This window comes from Varroa destructor, unplaced genomic scaffold (assembly GCF_002443255.2).
Source record: "Varroa destructor unplaced genomic scaffold, Vdes_3.0 BEIS01000003.1, whole genome shotgun sequence".
In the NCBI taxonomy this organism is placed as follows: domain Eukaryota; kingdom Metazoa; phylum Arthropoda; class Arachnida; order Mesostigmata; family Varroidae; genus Varroa; species Varroa destructor.
In genome coordinates this window covers 26,554,866-26,565,643 of record NW_019211456.1, presented here as the reverse complement: position 1 = coordinate 26,565,643, position 10,778 = coordinate 26,554,866, and the positions used below count along the sequence as shown (strand labels likewise).

The 10,778-nt window shown below is 39.2% G+C and overlaps 1 long non-coding RNA gene across 2 annotated transcripts; it reads left to right on the top strand.

Moving 5' to 3' along the window:
- Window positions 1–294: 294 nt before the first annotated feature.
- On the top strand, window positions 295–7,973 carry LOC111247311 (uncharacterized). 2 transcript variants are annotated; one of them, XR_002672077.2, is made up of 4 exons: window positions 295–613; window positions 1,583–1,701; window positions 2,827–4,124; window positions 7,607–7,973. It is a non-coding gene; the product is annotated as an uncharacterized LOC111247311 (long non-coding RNA). The 2 variants fall into 2 exon arrangements; XR_015323857.1 differs by lacking the exon at window positions 7,607–7,973 and having other exon boundaries at window positions 486–613; window positions 2,827–4,433.
- The last annotated feature ends 2,805 nt before the right edge of the window (window positions 7,974–10,778 follow it).

Genomic DNA, 10,778 nt, shown 5'->3' with positions numbered 1-10,778 from the left:
TATTAATTAAATACGTTTTTATTAATAACAGTAACTGAGGCAATAGTAGCCTGCTTAAACTCTAGAGTTTCGTTCAGATCAGTCACGCACCGAACAATGCAGCATACCTAAGTAGGCGTAGGCTATCCAATTTCCCAAAGCACACTCTTGCACCTTATCCGATGAATTCTCAATTTATTCAACTTAATCCGCATTGCGGATTTTCCACATTGGGTTGCAGAAATTTTTCTCAAATTCTTTAGAAGTCATACAATGATAAATATTGCATATACCCTCCATCTGTTAAAGCATTGACAAATTTGTCTGTATTCAAAATAAACGAAGTTTTTATATCCGTTTGTGGTTTTGTTGCCTCCAATGGATGCGAAGACCAACGGATGAGTACACTTCTGCAATTAGACAATTTACCCTTATAAGTCCTAATAATTTTGCATCAGTAGAAAATCGAACGATGTTTAGGAAAAATTTCAGTTTACAGCTGAAGTTGTCCCCACTCATCAAATTGTCCGTCTGCCTTTATTTACCTACTGAAGAGGTTTCGGTTCGACAGAAAACATAATATCACGCGGGTCAGATCAGGGATCCGACTCTTAATCCGCGTTCAACCTTCAAGGTAAATAATAAGAGCGATATGGTAGGTATGATCTAGACAATATTGTATCCTTTTTTTACGAGCCCCTAGCTTTTTAAGGGCACTGATGGCTGAAAGCGCCGTCGGTGATATCATATATTTGTAATATCTTCGTTACCCTATGGAAAAACTAAGTCTAATAACGATACTAATGCCTGCACCGGTAAGCAAACCCAGTTTGATTTGACGTTCCCTTTGCTACCTATTGAAATAGACGCCGCACTACTACTATGTCTAAATCGACCGTTGACAGATCAGTGAAGTACGGAAGTAACATTAGCATACGTTTACTAATAGAAATACAAATGCTTTAAACCACCATCAGGGAGAGGCAAAGAAAACTACCAGACGACTGCTAGAAAACGTTTCGGAACAAAGATACGATAGTATAATTCGGTTCGATTCTCCTTGGGCCGATTATAACGTAGATGAGTTATAAAAAAAAAGTGGTTCAATAGCAATGCATATAGTTCCTGCTCAAAGCTAGCTTCTGTCTATTGCATACGGTCTATTTTCCCGATCTCACATCAGCCTTAATTGATAATGAAAAACATAAGTGAGGACTATTTATAATTCGCTTTTTTTACTTCCTCTCTTGCTGTATCATTGCTATATAGGTATCACACTTTCTAATTGCTAACAATGAGTAAGCGGTCTATTCAGAATCTACAAGATGACGAGGCAGTGCATGCTCATAAAGGAAAATAATAAAAGAAGAATGTGAGCCTAAGCGGTCCTGAAATGAATCAACTTGGTTCAAACATTATTTGAAAATTCAAATAGCCCGCTTGGTAGGTTGTCGGAATGACGCTAATAAAGAGAAATATTAAATATCTACTTATAGCAAGGATTCCGTCTGTGTCTGACCAGTGAAATACGCCGTCACGTTACGTTTTTACCTTTTTCTAGCTGTAATTTCTAGACTTAAAAGTACGGTTTTGTTACACCTAGCATCAGAGACCTAATCTGAAACAAACCTGGATGTACAAGTCACGTAACCGCCAGTCGGACTGAAATCTCCACCGCTACTCATCCTTCGTGCGCCGTCATCGAATCTAAGTGAAATTTAAGTAAGTTGTCCTTTTTACTAGATCTTCTTTTGATTTGTTCGAATCTATTGAAGCTTGTTGGTCTATGGCAATTCGATCTACGTTATGCAAACACTAAACAGTCCGCTGTTCCACGAAGCTCGTAACAAGCCAGAGAATATTAACAACTATTCGACTACATAAAGTGAGGTGTTTGAAGTGAAACTGCTTTCATCAATGGCTTGAACAATCGTCTCTAAACAGCCGCACGTATGTATAGCGCTAGACCAGTGAACTTGCAACTTGGATTGTAAACGTTATTTCACCGGGACGTACATTACAATGAATATACTGAAAAAGTTTAAACATTTTATATATGAAGAGACCACAGCACGCTAGCTACACGGATCCACCCAGGTTCAAACCAGTATGCAAAAATAGGCGATATAATAGTACTAATACTAGTATAATGACTTCAGGAGTTTATATAGTAGCTAAACCGGGTCAGAGTAACTTGGGCTAACGTAATTTGCATTCTTTGATTGAGGACTTCCGTAAAACGCGCCAATGAAGAGGCTTAGTAAACGTTCAGTTTCAATCCTGGTCGCAATAATAATGTTCACTATCGCAAAGGACTTTTAGCATATGATTTTACGATACGCATTGGGAAATGATTGCTGTACAAGAATATTATAATACCCATACCTTGCTCGGTGCCGAGACCCGACCCGTAAATGCATCTGCCCGTTTACACACGGCCGCAAAGTTTGTAAACGAGGTAATAAAATATCTCGATTAGTTTCACACAGAAGACGAATGTTAAAGAATAAAAACGCGGTGATCATGATGCGTTTTAACAATACCAACTAGTTTGTCGGCATTTAGTTCTCCGTTTGAGTAAACGGTTTCTACAATCGATTATCATGGCTGCCATGGGAAATATGACAAGTGGCGGATTCGAGCAGTCGTCTTGAAGCCATATATACAATAGAACATCTCAACCAGTTTTATGAGCCTTGTTTCGCCTTAGCCTTAGATGAGGGTGAGCAAGCCAAATCCAGTTGTCGGATTTAGCCAACCAGCTGTTCCTTTGAGCTAGGTTATCTTATTAAGGTTGCCTGGCTTGTTTCATATCTGGTCATTACGTTTTTCCTTTTTGAGTGGTAGGTGATCAGAGACAGGGCGCCCCATTGAACACCCATTGGCTTTGATCACCTCCTTTCTTCTTTAGTCGTACGTATCGCCTTGCCAGAGCCGAATGTGGCATAACACTTCGAGTTCTACCAAGCCCTACTTCTACCGTCTACCAGCAGGGATGGATGGCCACTTGGATCGGCAAGTAGTTAAACAGTTTCAACAATAACACGAGCTACAACGCCGCTAAGGTTCACGGCATCGTACCGAATCGACCTTCTACCCACCAGATGTCGCTGTCTCGCTAGCATTCTGCTGGGACAGAAGGAGTCACAAAATGACAATTACTGCAACTACTACGTCCTTATAGCTCTGTGTATGCGGCGGTAAGGGCGACACATACGACTGTGGATCGTAGGAGAGAAAATGGTGGGGTTCACCTGGGAGCGGTCAATGCTAGCCTAGTTGGAGCGACAAATAAATCGCTACTGGTGGATGCAGTATGAAAAGAACAAAACGGGATTAAGACTGACCTGCCATTCGACCAATGTTAGATAGGCGCCACTATGTGTTATTGCACGTCCAACGTGCAGAGGTCTCCCACGTACAGACATACACGCAGAATGAAAAATATACATTCATCGCGCATCAAGGAAGAATGGATTGAATATACTAAAAAATCTTTAGTATATGAAATAGTGAATTGCGGATCGGGTGTTTGAGGGAACAGTTTTCTTGGCTTATGCAGTAGGGTCAGCATTGCACGCGCAAGTGGAACACGAAAGAAGTAGCATAGGTCGATCGATCCGCTTTCGAAGGTTTCGCATCGAAGAGTAAAATTAGGACAATTTACGAAGTAGTAGTCATATTTTGAGTCTGTTTACCCTTGAAGTATTCGCAACTAAAGACACTTCTACGCGTAACAATTAACGCAACACTATGATTCTAGGAACATCTATAGAAAGACAGAATTCGTTTGTTTCCTTTGTCATACTAAACAACGAAGCTGATGTGCACAGAAGATCGATTATTTTGATCCTACTTATTTTGATACTGTTGGCAAACTATTCGGGCACCGTGTATGGATGACTCGCATCCGAGACAGCCATAAAGAGTGTTTTAAGAGCCATAAGAGCGAGAGGTATCCCATCGGATTCTATGGGTATTTTTTGCACGCCGAAGTTTTCACAACCACACATCATCATCGGACAATAACATTGCTTTTATTACTCGGCAAAAGTACCAGGATAACCAAAGGGGAATAGGTTGTTTCCCGTCTGTTATCAATCTCCCGGTCCAGTGCGCAAACAAGGTACAAAAAAAGAAAGCAGGTAATTTTATACAAATACTTGAATGCTCCGTATATATAGCAAAACATAGAGACATAGCCAGTGCAAACAAGCTATAATAAGCCAACGTAGAATAACCAGAGAGAAATATTTAAGGTAGTTTTTTCTACGTGATCAACGTGATGAAGTGCAGTACAAAGAAAAGTACAATGTGAGTCAGAATATCAGATAATTATTGCTTAATTTGAAGAAATGTTACGTTTCCCAGAAGCGGCGACTACGTGTCATATTTGCCGTACACAACGGATTATCGAGAGATGTTAATGAGGTTCATAGACCTACAAAAAAACTCTTGCTCGATCGTGGCCACTTTATCTCATTTAGTAGGCATTAAAATTAACAGTTTATAGAATGATTAAACAGGTAAAAACAAATATTAAAGAAGCTTTTTGATTTCTTTTTTTTTTTAGTTTAAATCTCCAACATATAGTAAACCGAACGGAGTAGGTATAATACAAAGATCTTATGGGCGAAACCTTGTAACTAAAATTAGGTTCTCAACAGGGTGACGATAGCTACCCCTTGAATCTACTCGTTTCTTGCTTAGTTTGTCGGTCGTTAGCTCAATGAGTAAGACGTTGCCATGTCACACCAACAAATGTTTATTAATGAAAAGAAGTAGATCACCTTTAGTTTATGTAACGCATGTTTACGTTACCTGCGGTAGAGATCGATCTAATGTTTTGTTTCAGGTCTCATATTCCTGATGTTATCCCAATATGAGGCGACCGTGATTGATTGACTTGAATGAGGTGGCTGGGTTTAATCGATTGTCGAGAAACGAGCATCTCGATGTAAGAGTTCACTGCCTTGTCGATAATCGATCTGATGCCGATGTTCTTTCGTCTTATAAATAATCAGTTTGTCATTCTTTTAATCACGCGCATTGATCAGAATTCCCAAAGAAGGACCAGTCGAAAGTTTCCTGCCTATTACACGGATTACAGACACGGGCATGTATTTCTATTAAAGGTACCCAGAGCCATACAGAACACAAAATAGGAATGTTTTTATTCCTTTTTTAACATTAATGAATTCTTTAATTTTAACATCCCTGTTCTATGTATTGTTTTCGTTATTGCTGGCGCTGTCTTTTCGTATTGTTCTTGTTGAGTAAGCCTTCTTCCATGTCAGTCTCTGTTGGGCCACACAGAGGCCTGTTAGCTCCTAGCTTCTCCTTAGAACGTTTAACGTCCAAAAATTACCTTATGTATATCATATTTACTTTGTTAAAATGAATACAGACGAGCATTTTTATAGTGAGGCCATTCGCCTAAAAGTGACAGTTATAAATAGGGCGAGGGAGTGGTTCGTGAACTTAATTTTCACGATTTTAAAGGTAGGCTTTTGTATATGCAAACAGGTAAGCTTAGTCTGTATTTCCCACTCGATCAAGTGCTTTATAGTTTACAATATACTCTAAAATATTATTTAGGGTTTCTTCAGTTAAACGCCACTTCATGACTAGCAAATCTTGGCCTCAAATACTGAACTGGGAAAAGATGTATGCTTCAAAGATTTTAAGCAATCACCTTTATACGTATTTATAAACGTTCATTAGATTAAAGCAGATGTATTCTTCATCTAACAAAACTCTTTCCGACCTAATTCCCAACCAACTCATATTTATACCCGTTTTCACCAGAAATTTCCAGATCTGGTACTGAGCGCCAAAGCCAGCCATGTTCGAAATTAAAATGTACGCTGACGAAATGTAAAAAAGATGCTAATTCCTCAAAGTGATTTTTGGGGAATATAATCAGTGCAGGAGGACTTTACCTTCAAAGAGGAGGGCTCTCACAATGTCTGCTATGTGCGACCGGCATTGTTGAGGATTACAATTAGTTTGCGTTGGCTATCGGATTTTTTCTTATAGAGCTATATATAGCTGAATCATATATGGACCTTCGTTAACCGTCATTCAATTAGTTATAAGGGCCTCGTTCTGCACGGCAGAACGCCTTAGTTTGCTTAGGCAGGTTTGAGTCAATTTTTTTTTTCTATAAAAATCGAAATAACGTAGACAGTGAAAATGCACTTTTAAACACAAGGTCGCGTCTTATATAGCCGTTGCTATTATTGTTGTTTTATAGCCATGTTGTTAGCATATAATACTAGTTATTTTATCGCTTTAGAGCCGAGCTTTCGTTTCCAGTTGCCAGTAAAGGGCATGCTAGCTTGCCTTGTAGCCGTAATATAATAGTATTTGTTGAAACTATGGGCAAATGAAGTGCGAAAACTGAGAAGGCACAAAGCAACTTAATTCTCAATTTATACTGCAGGGACAATGACGCCTACAGCTTATATGCAGAAGTTCATATATTGATGCATTATTGATATCCAAACCAAAACTAAAACTGTCCTATTCGAAGTAGGTTATGATCTTTATCCAAGCAACCCCGTGTAGCTGTGCGACGATAGGTAAAATGTTTATATTTGTATGAGAACGCGAAAGGTCCTAATAAAAATTCATTTCTTCTCACAAAACTACCTAAGCGAATATGTTCCGGGGTGAACAGCCATGGGCACGTCTGCCGACAGGTAACGCTCGTTCTCCGTCTCTCTGGACCAACACTTCTAGCTGAATCAGATTCTGTAAGTATATTTATTGAGGGGTGCGTTCATTTCTAAAAAAAGCTCGCGCTGCCAGTCTTGAACTCCGCAAAATTGCTCTATCGGGTCTAATGTTGTCGCAAATAAGCCTACACTTGTATATGGAACAGCCAGTTAAGGAACCGGCAACAAGTGCATCATCTAAAAACTAAAAGTTGACGAAACATCGTACGTATGCGAGAGTAACTGGTACGAACGGCTATGTGCGGTTCTCCGAAGTGAAACAGAATGAACAAGTCCAGATTAGGGCGATTTCTTAGCCTTTCCTTACGTGGAACCTTGATAGCTTGACGGAAAATTGCTCGTTTCGGAAATATGGGGATTTCTACGAAGAATGTACGATTCTCCGCTTTACCATATGCTAGGCAATAGGCGAAATCTCGTTGGAAAGATAGATGCTATGAGCGATCTAACCTTCAGTAATATATGGCTTTCATATGCACAGAAAAGTGTATTATATATAATAAACAAATACGCTAGGTAATTTTATTATGTATGAACAAGTATTATCTATAACAGATATGCAAACAGTATTGTTGGCTGCAAATCATCCCGGTATTGGACTTTAGCCCTTATCTCGGCATCTTTCATTAACTTTCAGTTTTGTTTCCTAACACGCGCTTGCATCAATTGCCGACCGGACGGCTCTTGAAAGACAATAGCAAGGATTTAGGTAGCACATTAGCAAGTCTAAATTCAACAGTTTAGAAAGTATTTGACTACTAAGTAGATCTGATCCCAAATTAAAACTAATATCGGTGGATAATGGCTATATTGAATGAGCATGACCACCAGACGTCACGCTTCTAGCACATGTAACATTCAATTAAACTATTTGTTTCTATTTACAGTCACTCCTAGAAACAGAGCATAAGGAAAAGTCCCAATTTAGGGGGGTCGTGCCCATAGGAAGGTGCAGAGGTGTGATTGCTAGTCTAATTCGTCGGAGTTTCAAAGAGAACTTTCGCTTTCTGAGCGAAGCGCAGTAATCGACAGTACAGTTCCCAATGGACTCCGATGATCCAGTTATCATCCTACAGCCATACGCATAGAGTGGCAAGCTATTTCATTTTGTTTGCTTGACTTTACAATTGGATCCGCTCACGGCGGCTGGGTCCCTGGGGTGTCGCGACAAAGCGACATTTCCTAGTCTCTCCATACTGACCAACGCTACAGACGGCCCCAGTAGCGTATTCATGCCCTGTCAAACAAGAGCTGCTCATCCATCCAGATTCACTCAATTACAAATAAATGTGAGCCCTTTTCCGTTTTTTGCCGATTTCGTAGACCTATTAGATTGGTAAAGGTAAATTAATTTCTACGAAATTCTCCTCCAGGTTCCCGGAAAACGTCTGAGGACTAAGCGTTTCCTGTTTAACGGTGCATCATCTAATTTTATCCGACTACCTGTCCCAGAGAACACTGTTAGACATTCAGAGGGCAATATTCCACTATTTGCTATAATACGACAAAATCAGCGTAGACGTAGTTAGAATCTGAGCGTGAGTTGGCTCGACTCCCCTATGTAATTAACGAACCGTATGGAGTAGCGGTTGTATCTGCTAACGTCTAACAGCCTGAAGCCGTAGCTTTACAGTTAACTGTATGCAAACATTCATAAGCAGGATAGATTATTACATATGGAACAGAAGGCTTAGTTCAGTAAAATCAGGATGGACTATTTGTAAGCAATAGAGGTTCCGCATTAATTGAAACTAAACACAAATCATTTCCATAGTGACTATCCCTACTACTTTACTAAAAATTATAGAATGGCTGAACTATGCTACATTTAAATTGTCAATGTAAACGAGATTATGGTAAGTTTAAAATATGTATAATCTAATGTACCAAAGACGAATCTCTATATTTTATTTCCAGCAGGATTCAGACAAGTACTGACTGCGATACTCCAGAAATGAATTTCCTTAAGCTGCACCAGTTTTCAGTGCTGTTCCCCTAGCAGGACAAACATATATAGTCGTTCATTTTACACTAAAAGAATAAAGCGGTCTATTGTCGTGTTAAGTAGTGCGCGAACTATGGTATTTTGAGCTCCCGTTTAAAAAATCCTGGATGAACCTAGATGAACCTTCCTGGAAATACTTTTCCGGGATGCATCTTGAATGTACAAACCTATTATTGTAAAGCTACGCTTTTCCGCTATTGTTTCATATATAAGAAGATATTTCTGCTTTGGAATCTAAATCAATGTACCTAGCTAAAGCCCAAAAGAAGAATTTTCACTAGTAAATTTTGCAACCATATTCCTAATAACTTGTTATAGGTAAAAAGAAAACGTTGATTTCATAGGAACCTGGCTTGCTTTTTATCTGCTAAAAGCCTGTCGATTCGTTGATATCTTGGCACAAATGACAAGAGAACTCTAAAACATTATCCAATTCGCTGCTTTATATGGAAGATTCATCAACTTTTAAAGTGCGTAGCGCCGAAGAAATCTTAACTTAAATACACCTATAGAGTAGTCTTATATTCAGTATAGCCTTGCTATCCCGAGATATACATTCAGGTATTTCACGATCCACAAAATTTTCACATTATTTTACCTGGATTAGGTGTTTGGCCAGTGTAACTTTGACGGACATGTTCCTTTGCTTAAAAGTTTAGCGTAACGATTAGTACAAAAAAACAACTGCGACATAAGCGCAAACAAACGCTTTCTATACAATGGCGAAAACACGCAACGGTAATAGAACAATCTGCCCCAATGTACGTTATAGGAGAAAGCTTGATGGCCAATAAAGTATTCGTAAAAAATCGTTGCTAATGGGCCCCCTTAAAAGTAAGAAAGATTACTGCACTTTGTTGTTGGCAACAGACTCTCAACGGCAACAGTTGAGGTAAACAACGAACGCAGCCGACTGTTATAGGCTGAATTTGGTTCCTCTCGGGGCTTTTGCGTTCCGAAATCAAGTGGGTTCTTTTTTGCAATGCGGAACTAGAACCGTTTTCCGTTCCCAGTTCACCAGCAGATCGATAGGATTAAAAAAATAACGAAATCAAAGTAACCGAACGGATGCGAGCGAATTGAAATTTGTCATATCGGCTTGCTGCTTGACACAACAATCCCACAATAGGTCATTAACTCTGATTGCGGCTACCTAAAAAAGGTAACTGGGCTCAACTAAGCAATTATTATGTACCCTTTCGTATCAACGATCAGCTGTAGGCCCACTATTCCGAAAAATGAAGGTTCCAGTTTGATAGACAAGCAAATTTATGTTACGCGTCCAGTTTGGATACCAATAAGCTGGCATTAATAAGCGTCGACACGTTGAAGTCGTGCACTCTGCCCTGAAATTCTGTCTAAATAGAGGGTTCTGGTCAAATAATCATTGAAACCTCTGATTAAGGTGTCGCTTACGTATACTGATCACCCCCTTCAGTATAAAAAGCGATTACCTAGTTGATAGTCACCCTATATACTTCTTGGATATAAAAGCGTTGATAGCAGTGATAGTGATGTGTATAGGTCATTATACGTGAACAAACCCCTCGAAATAGTCGAGCGATCTCAGTTATTCCTCGTTGCTAGACACATTTGTCGTCTTTTGTTTTTTACTGTGAGCGACGAAAAATGCGTACTTACGCAAAAAAATTACACCAGTCATAACCTTGTTATTTCCTAATTTATCAGGGGGTTATCGTTTACGTATCGTTATGAATTTGTTTTCGCCGCAGTAGGGAGGGCCTGTTGCAGGATGAAAACAACTTCTAATTATATCAAGGTCTACAAATAGACAATTTATTGCAAATAGTTGTATTCCGAAACTCTTTAAGCCTTACTATAGTTGGCGGAAGATTTGAATATTCCTTGCCATTAAAGTTTTTTTCTATTCATGTATCAACAAAGCCAAACGAACGAAGCAATATTAGCCCTACACTCCCTAGCCAAAAACAAGGTACGTTACTTTTGTTATAAACTAGGTTGACGGATGAAATTTTGCGTCACACAAGAAATTCAAGTTTTATATTCTTAATAATGCGACAAAAATTGCGTTG